A 16,485-nucleotide genomic window follows, 5' to 3' on the forward strand; every position below is an offset into this window, starting at 1 on the left:
ATTGATTGGGTGATCTTGGTGGCTGTCCGAGAAAGGCAGATCCTGGATCTCCCACATACTTCAGCCAAAAGTTACTTGCACTTGTGGTGCTTCTCTGAGATCCCGGGGGGTGCGTAAGGATCGGAGGGCAGGACAGTGTAGGAAACTATAGTGAGAAGAGACCAGCTTCTCCCACCCTTATCCCAACCCGTAGTACTCCTAGAGAAGGGGAAGGGTAGCAAAGTCTGGCCCCAGATCAGAGTGAGTCAGCATGGCGGACTCAGGTCCCAGCTCCTTACAGAGGCATGTACTACACTAAGGATGGCAGAATCTGGCCCAACGGGATCCTAAAGGTAAACCAACGTGCCCCCGGCATCAAATGCAGGAATTCCGCTTCAGGGGCCTTCTCCTGAGACCTGAGCCCCTCTGCATCTGCCAAACCCTTCCCGATCAGGAGCATGTGGAGGGACCCCCTGCACGGTTCCCCCGGGTAATCCCCCTCACAAATACGAAGGCTGCGCTTGCGGCCCCGCTTCAGTGAGTCACAAGACAAAAGGCTCCAATAGGGACCCGAGCGAGCACGTAACCTAGCATGTGCACATTGTTTGGGGGCGGAGGAAGGGCGTTGCACCGGCCGGGCTGAGGCTCCAGGGAGACTGGCCCTGGGAGCGAGCCCCACGTGGGCAGTGAAGCGCGCGCCGCCTCCAGGCAGCCCCCCGCCCGGGGAAGGCACCTGGACCCGGTGCCCCGCGCCTGCTAGGCGTGCGGCAGGAGGGAGTGGGGGTGAGTAGCCGCAGCGACTGGAGCGCGCTGGGCTGGAGCAGCGCCGCGCGGGGAGGGGGCCGGCGGCGCTGTGCGGGGCTAGGAAGGGGCGAGGAGAGGAGCATCACGTGAGGGGAGACGCAGCGGCGCTGCCACTTGTGTGTCTGCTTGTGCAACGCGTATGGGGGGAGAGGGGAGTTAGCGTCTGGCGCACAAGGTTGCGGGGCGGGCATAGCCTGGTCCCACCTGCGGGAGAGTGGGGTGGCCTTGCCCAGCGCTGTCCCACTGCCGCTGGTGCACGGGAAGCTGCAGTGGTTCTATCAGCCCCTTCAGGGTCGGAGCAGGGAGTTAAGCCACAGTGGGTGGCTTGAAGTTCATCCGAGCAGACCGTTGCCCTGGGGAATTGGAGGGAGTTAGCCCTGCCCTCCCCGCTTGTAGAATAATTAAAATCAGGGCTTTCAACAATGTAAATCAGTTTCCTTCTGCTCCCACCGCCGCCGCTATTGAGAAAAGCGCGGAGCATCTAGCCCGCGTTAGCAGAGGAAGGTCTGCTTTTGCAAACTTCAGTTTTCCTCAGAAGCTGACCCAGAGGCCTTGATTCTCAGTGGTGACTGTTCCTGAAAGGAGGGGAAAGGTGCTTTGTAGCTGGGGTCCTCTATTGCTCTCTCTAGTGTAAATTAGCATGTGATCTGCTTCTCCACCGCCTTGTGCAGTCTTATACAGTACCTGCTCCTGGATGGGATGTCAGGGACAGGCTAAGGGCAGAGAGAGGGGATGCCATGACAGTGCAGCTCTAGCTCGGCATGCCCTCTCTCTGTCCTTGGCCTGTCCCTGACATCCCATCCAGGAGCAGGTACAGTATAAGACTGCACAAGGGAGGGGCAGCGCGGTGGAGAATCAGTCCTGGGCAGGTCATCTGAGGTAAATTTCATTCTAAAGTGTAAAAACAACCAGGAGTTGGGTGCCACCTTAAAGACTAACAGATTTATTTGGGCATAAGCTTTCGTGAGTAAAAAAACCCGACCACTTCTTCTGATGCATTCTAAAGTGTAAAGTGCATTAGTGTTTCAGGTTGGCTACAAAATATCTGAAAGACATTATTTTGCATTTCTTATCTGTCTTAAACATGGCTGTACCAATTTAAATAAAACACTAAAAACATAAAGAATGAGGAGTACTTGTGGCACCTTAGAGATTAACAAATTTATTTGGGCATAAATTTGTTAGTCTCTAAGGTGCCACAAGTACTCGTTCTTTTTGCTGATACAGACTAACACGGCTACCACTCTGAAACGAAAAACATAATTTGCATCTGGACTAAGAAAGCTTATTTCTTAAATTTAGCATATGCTATCCCACGAATTTGCATCGTAACATGCTATGTAATCTTATTTAATATTTACTTTGCTGTATTGCATAGAAGCCAGCCAGGTCAGTGACCCATCGTGCTAGGTTTTGTAAAACAATATAGTAAATGGCAGTCCCTGTCCCAAAGAGTTTACAGTCTAAAAGACAAGATGTAACAGTACGTGAGACAAACAAGCAGGTCAGGGTGGGATGAGAGTAACATGAGGTAACAACAACAACGAAATCCCACAATAGCAAGTGCACAGTTCTTAGTCAGGAGCAACACAAGGTTTCTCTTTCAAATGGGGGATTCAACATTTGGTGGAGTGTGAATTGCAGGTTGGCAGGAGCAGAGCTTATGAGATTGCTGCCTACTGTGGTATCACACCTACCTCAATCCATTGGTATTTGCTTTTGTATGCAAGTCAATGCAGATAGGGTGAAACCCCCTTACTCAAGGTGTGGGGGGAAAGGTGGGGAGAGGAAGTGGCTTGTGGAATAGCTCATGGCAACTGGAGCTGTGCTGTGAGCTGGAAAGGGCAAAGGGAGTTATGCTCTTCTTATTAAGGCACAGATAGCTTGTATTTAACAGCTATGTTGTTTTAAGTTAAACATTACATAACACAGCAATGAGAGGCTGCTGTAGGCTTCAGTCTGCCACAGTCTACGCTCCACCAATGGTTCAGAACTCCACCTTCCAAAATGGAGGATGACCTTTTGTGTCTGCCACTGCACCTCGTATCTTTACACAACAATAAAGCTACTCCACACAGTGGTGGGACAGGAGCTAGTGTGTAGGCACAGTGCTTCTGTGTACATGATCCGGGCTCTGGTAGATCTCCCATGCAGAGCTTGGTTCTAGAGGCTGACCCACAGAGCACTTCCACAACCTTGTCCCCTCCCTAACGGAGTAATGCTGGGGAAACAAAGTGCTAACTCCTTCTATCCTGATCCCTTCATGTAAGTAGTCCAGTGGTTCTCAACCTTTCCAGACTACTGTACCCCTTTCAGGAGTCTGATTTGTCTTGTGTACCCCAAGTTTCACCTCACTTAAAAAGCTACTTGCTTACAAAGTATCTCAGCACACTGTTACTAAGGCTATGTTTATGTCACAGGGGTCACAGAATCCATGACTTCCAGAGACCTCTGTGACATTCTCTGCTTCAGCCCCAGGGGCTCTGGGATTCTGGAGCTGGTAGCCAGTGGGCCTGGGCAGGTTCCAGCGACAGGGGGCCTCCTGCAAGGTTCTGGTGATAGACTCCTGAAGGGGCCCTCCTCAGGGTTCCGGCAACAGCCTTGTGCAGGGGGAGGTGGGCGCCTTGGGGGAGCGGCTGGGGGTGTCACATTTTCTTCTTGGGAAATATGTTCACCCTGCAGCTCCTAGCTGCCATGGGCGGGGGGAGGAGGGGGCTGCAGCTTCCAGCTGCTGCGGGCAGAGGGGGAACCCCACAGCTCCCAGCCACCACAGTGGTGGGGGAAACCATGGAGCTGCAGCAGCAAAAGTCACATACAGGTCATGGCTTCCGGTAATTTTTGTTTATTGCAAATAACTTGTCCCTGACTTTTACTAAAAATAACCATGAGAAAATCTTAGCCTTAACTATTACTGAAAAATTGCTCACTTTCTCATTTTACCATATACACCTCTACCCCAATATAACGCTGTCCTTGGGAGCCAAAAAATCTTACCACGTTATAGGTGAAACCACGTTATATCGAACTTGCTTTGATCCGTTGGAGCGCGCAGCCCTGCCCCCCCGGAGCACTGCTTTACTGCGTTATATCCGAATTCATGTTATATCGGGTTGTGTTATATCAGGGTAGAGGTGTACTTATAAAATAAATCAAGTGGAATATAAATATTGTACGCCTCTACCCCGTTTCACCTATAACGTGGTAAGATATTTTGGCTCCCGAGGACAGCGTTATATTGAGGTAGAGGTGTACTTACTTTTCAGGATATAGTATATAGAGCAGTATAAACAAGTCATTGTATGAAATTTTAGTTTGCACTGACTTTGCTAGTGCTTTTTATGTAGCCTGTTGTAAAACTAGACAGATATCTAGATGAGCTGATGTACCCCCGGAAGACCTGTGTGTACCCCCAGAGATACACGTATCACTGGAGTAGTCTATGGGACGATATGGCTCTTAGAAAATAAAGCAGTACAGGCAAAAATCTTCCCTCCAAGTCATGCACATAAGTCCCATGGACTTCAGAATTTGACCCATTGGGTACAGTTGGGTTTTATTTCTCTGTCTGTGTTAGAGAAGCTTGAAGTTTCCCATGAATTTTAATTAAACAAGATAGAAGTAAGTGATTATTTGAAATTGGTCTCTGCGAGTAAGCTCATACAGACATAAATATTTGTACTGAATTAATTTATTTTTAAATATTGTGTAGCAAAAAGATGAAATCAAAGCTGAACTAAAGAGGTTAGTGAAGCATGACATTTTAAATGGGGTATGGTGATGGTTACAGTTTTCCCAAAAGCTGAAGCAACTACAGTGTTCAGAACATTCAGGTTGGAAAAATATTGCTATGGCAACAAATGACTTTTATATTCACATAAAGCAAAAATAGATCTCTCTCTCTCTCTCTCCCTCTGTGGGAAGCACATATTTTAAAGTGCTTGAAAGATTAAAGGTGATAGGCAGAAACAGTTGCACGAATATATTTTCATTTTTCTTCATTTGCTTTATATATATTTCTGTATGAATCTGAAATGCAGAAATAATTTAGAGCTAGAAGCATCTTACTACCAAAAAGTAGGAATTGCTTAGGGAAGGAGGGGAGGGGAGGGGAAAAGTATAATTCAGTCAGAACTTCTGTTCTGACTGTGGCATAACATGTTGGGCTTTAATTTATTAAAAGAAATATTCCCAACAGTCATAAGATATAAAAAAAATTCTATATTTGACAAGACTAAAATTATTTCACTTCTCTTCTAGCATGAAAGACTCCACCCAATTTTTTTATTCTAGATCAGCTACAGTGTATGTCAGAGTAGTGGATTTTCTGGCAAGACAGAAATTAGTTCATTTCATCTTTTATTTTTCTTTTAAAAAGATGTCATTTTCATTTTTCTGAAAATGAGCAGCTAGCAGTGCTTTGTGCCTGTCTCTCAAACGGTGAGCCTGTGTGCAAGGGGGCAGAGTGATTGAAGAGGAGCCGTGTGTCTCATTAGGAAATACCCAGTGTGCAAGAGGCCCTCTGCTGCAGCCACAGAGTTGGCTGTGCGCCTTGCCCATCCCATTGGTAAACCTGTCAGAGGGGACATTCTGGGCTGGGGGGAGGGAGGGCAGGGCAGGCCTGGGTATATTGGATACAGGAGGGGGAATAATAGGGTGTTCTCATGCCTTGGCTATTCTGCACCCATGCAGTGTCTCATAGAGGCCACTGCATCAGTTACGCTGGCCCCAGCAGCCCCTGAATAGACGAGGTACAGATTGCCTCCCTTCAGTCCCTGTGCTCAGTTTGGATCTTTGTTAGCTGGAGATTGAGGCTGCATCAGGTCTACATTGAGGCCCAATCTGGACAAGAGTTAGCTAATTTTGTTTTGTTGGGGAAACAACCAGAAGGAATGATTAAATACATAGCAGCTCCTTTAATTGGCTGGGGATGGCTGCTACTTGTGAATCATGTTTGCAATATAGGATAGTTATTAGAACAGAGGCTACTGCTGGATGTGCAGGTAGCAACCACATCAAGAATACTTTTTACCATCTGTACCTGTTAAGGTGAATGGGACCTTCCATTTCATGCTTAGACCAGGTCATGCATATATGTGCCTTTGTCATCTTGAGATTATACTACTGTAACGTACTTAACAGGACCTAAAGTATATGAAGGTCTATTCTCTGTTCTCCTACAGACCTTTTACAGCACTCAGATGGCACGAGTGGGCTGTAAAGGCAGCTCATCATCCCATCAGAAATGTGCCTAAAGGACAATGCAGAGTTCAAAAATTTTTCCGCAGCCCTATCAACCTTCTAATTGGTTTGCTGAAAAAGGAATCTGTTTCTTAATGACACTCAATGGAACTCTTACGAAGATCCAACTACTATAAGTATGTTGAAGTTTGCTCTGAGCAGAGTTAATTGCAGGATTAGGGCCTTTGTCGTGTTTATCCGTTCTTTGTGCCAAGCATATTCAAACCGAAGAGATGGAAAAAGAAACCCTCTAGCTCAGTAGTCTCAAGGAACACCAAAGCAACCTCATGGTTGAGAAACTATGCACAAAATTCTCCTCACAGTTACGCTAGTGCAAACTCATTGACATCAAATAAAGAGGAAAGGATTACAGGGGCCTTTTAGAGGTTCAACCACTGGAGGGGGTGAGAGGGACTAGTCTTTTTACATTCAATGATGCCCCTCTCCAAATTGCTGCAGGACTATTGCATTCTCACTCCTGGTTTCCCCTGATTCCTCCCCAACTTTTAGTGTGGTTGTACGATTGCCTTCAATGGGGTTCCACTGGTAGATCAAATGAGAATTTTGGCTCTGTCACTAAGGATGAGGGTGGCATAGGCCTCTCATACTCCTCCATCCCATGACCTTTTTCAAAGAAAGTGGGATGTAATGTAAGTTATCTTTTTCACTTTGTGCCTTTTCTCTCCCTAAAAAAGGTGGTAGAAGAAGGCTGGTGGCCCCTGCAGGACATGTACACAGGTACCTTAAAGCATAGCTAGGGCCCCTCATCCCACTTCGTAAAAAATAAGTTTTTCAGAGTGAGTTATAGACCAATCTTTGTCTATTTTTAATACATATCCAAGTAGTTTGTATTTACTAATTTCATCCCCCCCCATTCCCTCTCATCTAGTTTTGAACAGTCCTTCAAGTACTGCTTGGCATTGCTTTTAAATGTTTAGGATTATGGTATTATGCATGAATATAATTCCATGGGGCTATGCTGCACTTATAGCTTCTTCTACCCTTTCTTTCAGTGTGGGACCCAAAGGAGGATGAAACCAGCATGTTCTAGCACAGTGGTTCCCAAACTGGGGTTCGCGAACCCCTGGGGGTTCGCAGAACGTTACAGGGGGTTCGCCAGAAAAATTTCACTAATGGCGGACAGAGGACCCCGGGCATTGGAGACAGCAGGTGGGACCCGGTTGCAGGGCAGACACCCTGAGCCCCAGGGAGAGCGGGGCCGGGCAGTTGCAGCCAGCAGCCCGAGCCCTGCCCAAGTCAGCGGGGGAGCCGGCAGCCCGAACCCAAGCGCGCCACGCGGGGCTGGCAGCCCAAGCCCCAGGGAGAGTGGGGCCGGGCAGTTGGGGCTGGCAGCCCGACAAGCCCTGCCATCGTCAGCGGGGGAGCCAGCAGCCCGAACCCCAGCAATTTGCCAAATCTCATCTAAAGCCAGAACTACAGCCCTCCTTGTTACCACCAGCCACAACCTCACCCGAAACTAGAGGTGGGTGAAAAATACCAAGCATTTTTCACAGAAAGTTTTGAATTTTTTTCACATTTTTCAAAATTCCCCAAGAAAAATTTACAAAAAACTGAAACGGAAAAATGGTCCCTTTTCAAAAACTGTTTTCATGAAACATTTTCTGATTTTTGAAAACCAAAAATGAATTTATTTTTATTCAAAACCATTTTTTTTTTTTAAAAAGCCAAAAAAACATTTTACAGAAACATTTTCGGTTTCTGGTTTTTCTATGTTCATTAAAAAAAGTTTCAATTAAAAATAGTTTTCAAAAGTTCATAGATTCCGGGGCCCGGCAGTTGGGGCATCCATCACACTGAGGAAATTTAAACTTAAATCCCTGAAAATATTCATTTTTAGGAGGGGGTTCACGAGATTTCACAATTTAGTGAAAGGGGTTCGCGGGCTGTTAAAGTTTGGGAACCACTGTTCTAGCAACAACTATAGCATTGGCTTCCAGCAGTAACAGATTGGTGGATGCCTCTGCCGATGAGAATCAAATACACAGATAGTGAATTTTCCGGTTTTTGTCAAACCCAACTGCTGTTATTTTATAATAGCAGAAATTACTGTATATTAACTCTACTACCACATTAATATTGCACCTGTGTGCGATAGATCTTCTTTGGTATTGGACATAGATCAGTTGTACTACCAAACTAAAAACATCTGCAGAGGTACCATTCTAGACTGTTGTTGGGGTTATTTAATAGAATTGCTGCACAAGGGTCTTTTTTTTTTGAGTTAAGCAGATTCGTGCAGAATATATATATCCCCAAATGCCTTTCTTCATTGCTCTACTAGAAATACAATGGCATCTATGAACCTGTTTAGAGGAATAAAGCTTCTGTTTGTCCCCAGCTCATTCTGTCAGCATTCACACAGTAAGTTCAGTAGAAATCCCTGAGGTATTCCAGTGTCAGACCACAAAGCCATTTCTGCCTTTTAGAAAAATTATTGCGTTTCAAGGAACGGAGACTGTGGGGAATATTCCTGTGAAGTAAAGACTTGATGTAGCAATGCAGATTAAGAAACTGAAAGGTTGGTGGGGGAGGGGTAAAAGTCTGAAACAGAAGCGAAGTAAAAGGAGAAAATACATATATTCTGATTTTAATTACTCTTGTGAAAAATCCAGAGTAACTCCATGAAGTCAATGAAGTACCCTGGGGTAGCTCAGATCAGAATATGGCCTTGCATGAAGCAAAGGTAAGCAGTGATCATGAGACACAGAAGAAACTCTAACCCATACCAACAGCAGAGTATTTTGGGAAGAAAAATAAATGGGGTCATGAAGTGTTCCTTCCTTCTTCCCAAAGTATTAAAAACAATTTGGATCAAATTCAGACTTGCCTAAACAAGTACACATCGAACGGATGTAGCTTTATTATAAACATTGCAGTAACTTCTACAGGCCCCCAAAATGGATCAGGCCCTCTGTGCTAGGGGCTGTACTAACACATAACAAAAAGAATGGTCCGTGCTACATATAGCCTACAATCGAAATATGAAAGAAGAGACAAACAAACAGATGGGGGAGCACAAGGTAACAATGAGACAAAACTGGTCAGCATGATAAGTACTGGTCACACAGTACACCAGCTGCGTAATCTTTGTCAAGTTTTTGTCAGCTTCTCAGAAGAGATGTGAGGAGGAGAGAAGATGTGCCTGCTTATAGCAGGGATGACGTTCTCCTTTTGGCCTAGATTCTGTGCTGAACCCAGTTTTCACTGGGTTCTGAGAGGGGGCCACAAAGGAGTTGGTTGCAGCTCCCTGATTCTGGGACCAGTTATATACTGGCCCTAACGTAGATTAGAACAGCCTGGGGACTGTGATAATCTTTACTGGTTGGCTCTGGCTCCCAAAAGGAAGCTCTGCCAACTGGGGATTGTCAAAGCACAACACACTCCAGCAACACTCTCTCTCTCCACCCCGCTGTACACCATCCCTACAGATGTAGGAGCATTTAATATTTATAAAACAACTACTTTCAGGTTGTTTTTGTTATTAACACTTACTACCCATCTAATCCCACAACTGTAAGAAAGGATTGGTACAGTGGATAGTATCAGTTCTGCCTGATTTTCTTCTTCTTTACTTCAGTGGAGTTACTCCAGTTTTACACGGGTGTCAGTGAGAAGAGAATCAGGCCTAGATTGGGCAGCTCATGTAAACAACTGTGAGGGGGAAAAACAACTTTTTTTTTCCTATAACAAAAAGGTGTTTAGATTTTCCATGCTTCATCTTCCTGAAAGGTATATTGTTGAACACTAATCTCTAATTGGTTTAGCTTGTGGGAACCGTTTTCTCTTGAAACTTCACATTCTTCATTGATTCTCTGTGACTTTTCAAAGGGGAAGGATACTTTTAATGCTTCACATGAAGAAACCAATGATATGATCTCATCAGGAGATGAAGGCATTCAAAGTCCAAATTTCCAATCCCATTGATGCAGAATGTTTACTTGTCAGATCTTGTTTGTTGTCAGTGTTCAAATGCATGTAATTTCTTGCAAGGCAGGGTTTTGGAATGTGAGGCCACAGCAGTAATGAAGGACATTTGTATGGTGGTTGAGCAGATAGTATGCTTTTTTAGAAATCAACTTAGTAAAATCAACACAATGCCAGCATTAGTATTCAGATGAAATTTAGGCTTCTATGAACAGGCGGTCATGCAGTCAATTTCTTAAGCGAAAACTTCAATGTTAGAGCATGCCTCTGGTGTCTCAGATATTTCATAAGAAGAGCATGAGGCAGTTTTCAGTATGTTGGGAATGTTCAACCTTAGACTGAGATCCCATTTATCTGTAGAGCACACCATGAATTACTGGTACCATACTCCTCTTTGACTCTTATCTGTTTGTAGCAAAGGTAATTGGTGTATACTTCAACTATTCTTGTCTGACTGCTGTGCATGTAGTTTCTTTAGGTCTTGTTGAAAGCCGGATTAAGAAATAATTACTTAAGAGCAGAACTTGAAACTTACAAGTATTAAATATGTCTACACTACAAACAGAGGTGACTGCCAGATATGGAGACATACCCAAGCTAGTTAGCTCAAACAACAATAGCAGTGAAGTGTTGGCAGCATGAACTGGTCACTCAACTGCATATGCAGGGTCCTGGATAGGCTTGTACAGCCCATGCTGCTGTGGCTTCACTGCTATTACCATTTGAACTAGCTAGATCAAAGCTAGCTTGAGTATATCTGCATGTGCCGCAGTCACACTTCTGATTGCAGTGTAAACGTACCCTTTGGCTGCTATGGACTTTGGATCAAATTCTGAAGTCTTTACTCAGGTCCCATGTTGCCCACTGTATCTGTGAGCTTGCAGCATATTTGCCCTGCCTTCCAGCCCTGAGGAACTGTTCTTAGGCTGTCTTAACTTCTGCTGGTTTCCCCCATGGTTTTGGTGAGAGGGAATCAGGAGGAAGACAGATGACTTGCAAGCCCTATCTTTTCCTCACTGTTTGAGGAAAGGATGGGCCTGCTGAGTCATCTCACACCCTCCAGATTCCCTCTTCCTCAAGCCATGGGGGAAATCAGCAGAAGTTAAGACAACCTATGGCTTATTAATATCACGTTTTCCCCACTCCACACTCTGGAACATTTCTGCAGGTCGAAAGGCAAGAGATGCTCATGGTTGTCTTTTGCCTCCTGAAAATCCCCCAGGATCCTTGCAAACTTCAGGGATGTGTGTGGTTTAAGTAGTTGGAACACCTCATTACATCTTTAGGGGGAAAACTTCCCTTTGTCCACTGTGGAAAAAATTCTTAGGAAACTAAATGTTAACTGTTGTGCACTTCTGTTCTAAGTTCATATTGCAAATTTCCAATTAGTCTCCTTTCTGGAGATAGGGAGACTTGGTAACACATTAAGGACCCTGCTCAGGGAAAGAAGACTCCTCAAGTTTGGATTTTGAGTTTCCTCATCATCATTCCTTTAGGAGGTGGTATTCCCCTGTGGAACTAATATGGGGCTTGCCCCCTTAAATTTGCATATTTTGGTAGATCTTTGGAGGCAAGGACCATCTGCACAGAAGCCTGGTGCCTCAGCACATCTTCCTCCAATAAAATGATGGCTCTTTCATGATTTGTACTGCCGATGCCTCCCCCTAGCCATCTGGTGGGTATACGAGTGAGCCTTCAGCATGGAAAAAAGTAGTTCAGAAAAATCTTTGCGTGGTTACAAAATATAATAGAAAGCAGCACAGCTGCTATAAATTGTGCCTCTGTAACCTATTAGAATTCTTTGAAAATATCCACAAAGTAGTGCATAAAAGAACAAATGGTTGTAATTTTAGCCTTTCAAAAGGCTTTTGATAACATTCCTCACAATGGGCTATTAACGAAACTTGTTAGCCATGGGGTGATAGGTGAAGTCCTATCATGGATTAAAAACAGATGGGAATAAAGTGGAAGTAGGAATAAACTGTCCATTCTCAGCATGCAGTGAAATTAATACTGGAGTGCGCCAGGGAGCAGTACTACCAACAGGAGCAGTGTTTAATATATTCATGATCTGGAAATGGCTTTGTGAAAAAGCGGACTCACCACTAGAGTGGCTGGGTGTAGCATAATGGATCTCTGACTGGTACCCCCAGCTGATGGCCTCTGGTCCACTGGTGGTCTGCCTCTTCCCAGGACTTTGCCTTTCAGCCAAGTCATGATTTAAGTCCAACCCTTCCTAGCCTCTCAAAAATAAAAGTCCATGCATCCTTGTATCAAGATTCCAGATCTGACTCTGAGCTCCATGGTCCTTGCACCCTTCTGACTGGGCTCTCCATCAATCCTTATCCCTATCTCAGAGCTTCACACTGCTTTCTCCTGTGGCTGGTAGGGGAACCCAGGCCCTCCCATTATACTGGGTTCCAGTCCCGGGACCCTGTAACTAGCAGTGAGCGGCTGTTTCATCCAACTCCTTGCTGCTGATTCCCTGGGCTTCTTCCTACCCACCCTTTCTCAGGCCTTCACCCCCCATAGCCTGTCTAGGTTCACCCTTCTTCTCAGGGCTGGGACTGTCAGCAAGTTAGGTAGGCAGACTCACGCTAGCAGGGCTTGAGCTGGTGCACTAAAAATAGCTGTGGTACATTGTGTCTCTGGCAGAGACTGGGGCTAGCCACCAAAGCTCAGACCCATGGGGTCAGGTGGGCTTGAGAGCCTGAGTTGCTGTGTTCATTCTGCAATTTTTAGCACACTAGCTCAAGCCCCACTAGCATGAGTCTGTTTACCTGGGCTCGGAGCTTGACTCCCAATGCAGTATAGATGTACTATCAGGGCTGTCCCCTGGAATCCTCTAACAAACCCAATCCAAAGGTACAAATCAAACCAACTTCTCTTCTCAGGCTTGGCCTTTCATGCCTCTTAAATTCCCCTTGCTGTTCCTCCACTGAACAACCCCCAGGGCTTTCTCCCTGGAAGTCCAGATCATGCCCTTTTATCAGGGCTTACCACTGGAACCTGCTCAACTTCCTGGGAATGCCTCATCTCTGTCCTGGCCTCCTGTCTGACTTGTCTGTTCAGCAGAAGATCCCAGGGCTTACTCTCCCTGATGGGTTTCCTCCTTGACCCTCCTAGTATCTTTATTCTCTGTAGTCTCAGACTGTGACTGTAGACTCTCCATGTAGCCCCCTGCTTCTTCTTGAGTTTTGTGGCATAGCTAACTTGCTTCCTGAGTCTATGACCATCGTGCACTTTGTATCTTGTTCATGATTTAGAGTCTCACACCCTTTCTGGTGATATTAAACTTTTTTAAAGAATTGCAGAAGAGCTTTTCTTATTTTCCGTCTATTCTTGATAGATGTTACAAGGAAAATTGTTACATGAAGACCTGAGTTTTCTATATAAACACCTCCTTCACTGGTACAGTCCTTATATTTCCAAAGGATATGATCTATTGCATCCTGGGTTATGCATAATTCATCTTTATGCTTGTTAATTAGAAATAAATTACTATTTAATCTGCAATGCTGTTAGAATTCTAAATAGAACCGCTTCGCTCTTCCTCTCAGGGCCTTGGATTTACATCACCATTTTCAACTGTTGGGCACACTTATTGGAATTTTTTCCCCTTCATTTCATTTGCTCACAGTTCTTGCCTTTCCTTCCTTATCTTATTTTTTGATTAGATATTTAAATTCCAGTTTGCTTAAGGGGATTCCTAAGTCAACTTGTTCATTATCAGTAGCACTTTTTGCCTGTTTGTCCACCAGTATGTTGCCTAGTATCCCCACGTACGCCAGGAACCGTGCTAGTACTATGGTTATATCCAGTTGCACGCCTGTTTGGTTGTTAGCAGTAATACTTCATTAAGAATATCATTTCTGCTGTCAGACTTACCACCATAAATTGCCTGCATCCCTGACAAGGAATCTGACAGGGTGGCCATGGCAGCTGGCCACATATCTAAAGCTCAGTTTACTCCTAACATAATCCCTGTTAACTTTGTATTTGTCTTTATGACTGAGCAATTAACCTTGCGGCTTCCTTGAGTCCAAGTGAGGGCACACAGAAGGCTGTTACCACTCTTCTTGTTCCGTGCCACGTGCATATATAATATTTGGCAGTAGTGTCCCTGTTTATCACAAATACATAGATTTGCTATATCTTGTATATTTATTCATTTTCTCCCTTTATTAATTTAATTATATAATTCCATGCCCGTCTCTGGGGATGGTTTTCCAATGATAAAATATTTTCCCATAGCTATAGATTTCGGTCTTTTTCAATCCTTTCTTTTCATCAAGATGCTTTATCCACTTCTATACTCTACTTATATGGGGAATTTTGATATATATATTTTGTCCTACCTGGCCTCCACTTAATTCCCAACAATCATTATATATTAAGTTCGTGTTGTTGTCTTTGCAATTGTCTAGTACTTTGGCCCAAAAAGTTAAGTCTAGGAGCTTCATTCTAAAAATGATCGGTATTTCACTGGCTGCTATCTGTAGCACACACACAGGTGTAGTAATGAAGGCATCACATGCAATACACAATGCCTGTGCTTGGATATAGCTTAGTTTTCTCAGATTCCCATTCAATGCAGACGCAAAGGCCTGGTATCTATACTCAATAATTGGTCTAATTAGAGCTCTGTATTGCATTATACCCCATTTTCTTATCCGCTCCCCAAAATGTTCCAGAGATACTTTTAGTTAATTCTACCTTTGCACTTATCTTTAATATTTTCAGTGTGGTCCCTCTACGTGAGCTTATCATCAGATATCACATTTAAATATAGTAAAAAATTACTAATTCTTATCTGTTGGTTATATAGATATAACTTTAAATCTTTTGGATTTTCCTTGTTGTGAAGATCATTCCCTTAGTTTTATCTATGGAGAACTTCAAGCCCCACCTGTTTCCCCATTCTGCACTCCTTTTAAGTGCATTTTTTTTTTATGACACTTTCAAGGTTTCTGCTTTTGGTCCATATGGCACAGTCATCAGCAAATAATGTGATCCCTAGTCCTCTAGTCCTCTCCTTAGGGAGACCATCTATCATGATGTTGAAGAGGGTTCGGCTAATTACCCTTCCCTGTGGAGTTGAATTTCCAGTTGAATATACCTTGGAAAAAGCTTTCCCTATTTGGACTTCTATAGTTCTTTTGCTTAGGCCTGGTCTACACTACAGAGTTAGGTCGATTGTAATGCAGCTTATGTCCACCTAATTACAACAGTGAACACATTAAAGCCTTGCTCCTGCCGATGTAAGTGCCTTACTACACTGACATAATAACTCCTCCTCCAGGAGAGGGGTAGGGCTTATGTCGGTGTAGCTAGGGCAGAAGCAGTGTCTATGTAGACGCTGCGGGTTACTTACATCAGCTGTTGGCTGTCATTCTTGCCATCTTGGAGCTGTGAAATTAACAAGAAAGCCCAGTTTCCCCACTCCCAGATGGGCAGCTGCCCAGTTTCCCTGCTCCCAGCCAAGCTGCTGCCCACGCTCCTGGCTTGCAGCCCAGGCTCCCTGCTCAGAGCTGGGCTGCTGCCAGTGCTTCCCGCTCCCTGCTGGGCTGCTACCCGGGCTCCCAGCTCCCCACTCTGCTGGGCTGCTGCCTGGGCTCCCCACTGGGAGTCCTGCTGCCCCCTGAGCTCTTGGCTCCCCGCTTTCTGACAGGCGCATGGCAGGTGCCTGGGCTCCAGGCATAGAGCTCCCTATTGGGCACAGCAGGGAACAGGGAACCCGGGCGGCTGCCATGCTCTTGGTGTGGGGGTGGGGGGGAAAATGGGCTCCTGGTGGGGAGTTGGTGGGGGGTGAGGGGGCGGAGATCTGGAGCCTGGGTGACTGCTGTGCTCCCAGCAGGAGGGCAGATGGATTCTCGGTGGGGAGCCAAGAGCTGGAGGAGGGGCGGAAGCCGGGCTCCTGGTGGGGAGCTGAGAGCCCGGGGGCAGCCGAGGCTTTCAGTCCCCCACACTGCCCCTCTTAAGTGGTTGGACGCACTCCTGGTGAGGACACGCACCACCAACAGAAGGAGGGTAGTGTGGACATGACCCACTGCAGTAACTACTGGGGTGGCTGTAAGTCAACATAACAGGTCAACTTACGTTTGTAGTGTAGACATGCCCTTAAGAAGCCCTTTATCTATGAGCGGCATGTGAACCGCTGGCTGGGGGAGGCTAGTCCCCAACCCTGCCCCTTCCACCCAAGGCCCTGCCCCTTCTGCATGCCCTGGAACCTAGAGCCCCCCCAACTGCAGCCGCTGGGCCCTGCCCCAGGCTGGCTAGTATCCACAGTGCCCCCCCCGCACCCTTCCAGCCTTGGAGCACTTGGCGGTGGTGCTGCAGGCCCCACCCCCAAGCCCTGGAGCACCGAGAGGGAGAGTGTGCAGTGCAGCAGCGCCACTGCAGCCTCCCAACCCCGGGAAGGCGAGCGGCGTGGCCCCAGCCCTTGAAGTCCAGCAGCACCGCCGAAGCGGAGACCTGGGGGCAGAGTGTGGGCAGGTCCTGGCTGTTTGGGGAGGCATA

The 16,485-nt window shown here is 45.8% G+C and overlaps 1 protein-coding gene across 1 annotated transcript in view; it reads left to right on the top strand.

Moving 5' to 3' along the window:
• The first annotated feature begins 633 nt into the window (after window positions 1-633).
• The window catches only part of LOC128829872 (probable tRNA methyltransferase 9B), a 69,235-nt gene continuing 53,383 nt past the window's right edge, over window positions 634-16,485 (top strand). The window contains exon 1 of the mRNA XM_054015307.1: window positions 634-762. The gene's annotated coding sequence lies outside the window, so the exon portion shown is untranslated. The remainder of the gene's footprint in view (window positions 763-16,485) is intronic.

Source organism: Malaclemys terrapin, chromosome 1 (assembly GCF_027887155.1).
Source record: "Malaclemys terrapin pileata isolate rMalTer1 chromosome 1, rMalTer1.hap1, whole genome shotgun sequence".
In the NCBI taxonomy this organism is placed as follows: domain Eukaryota; kingdom Metazoa; phylum Chordata; order Testudines; family Emydidae; genus Malaclemys; species Malaclemys terrapin.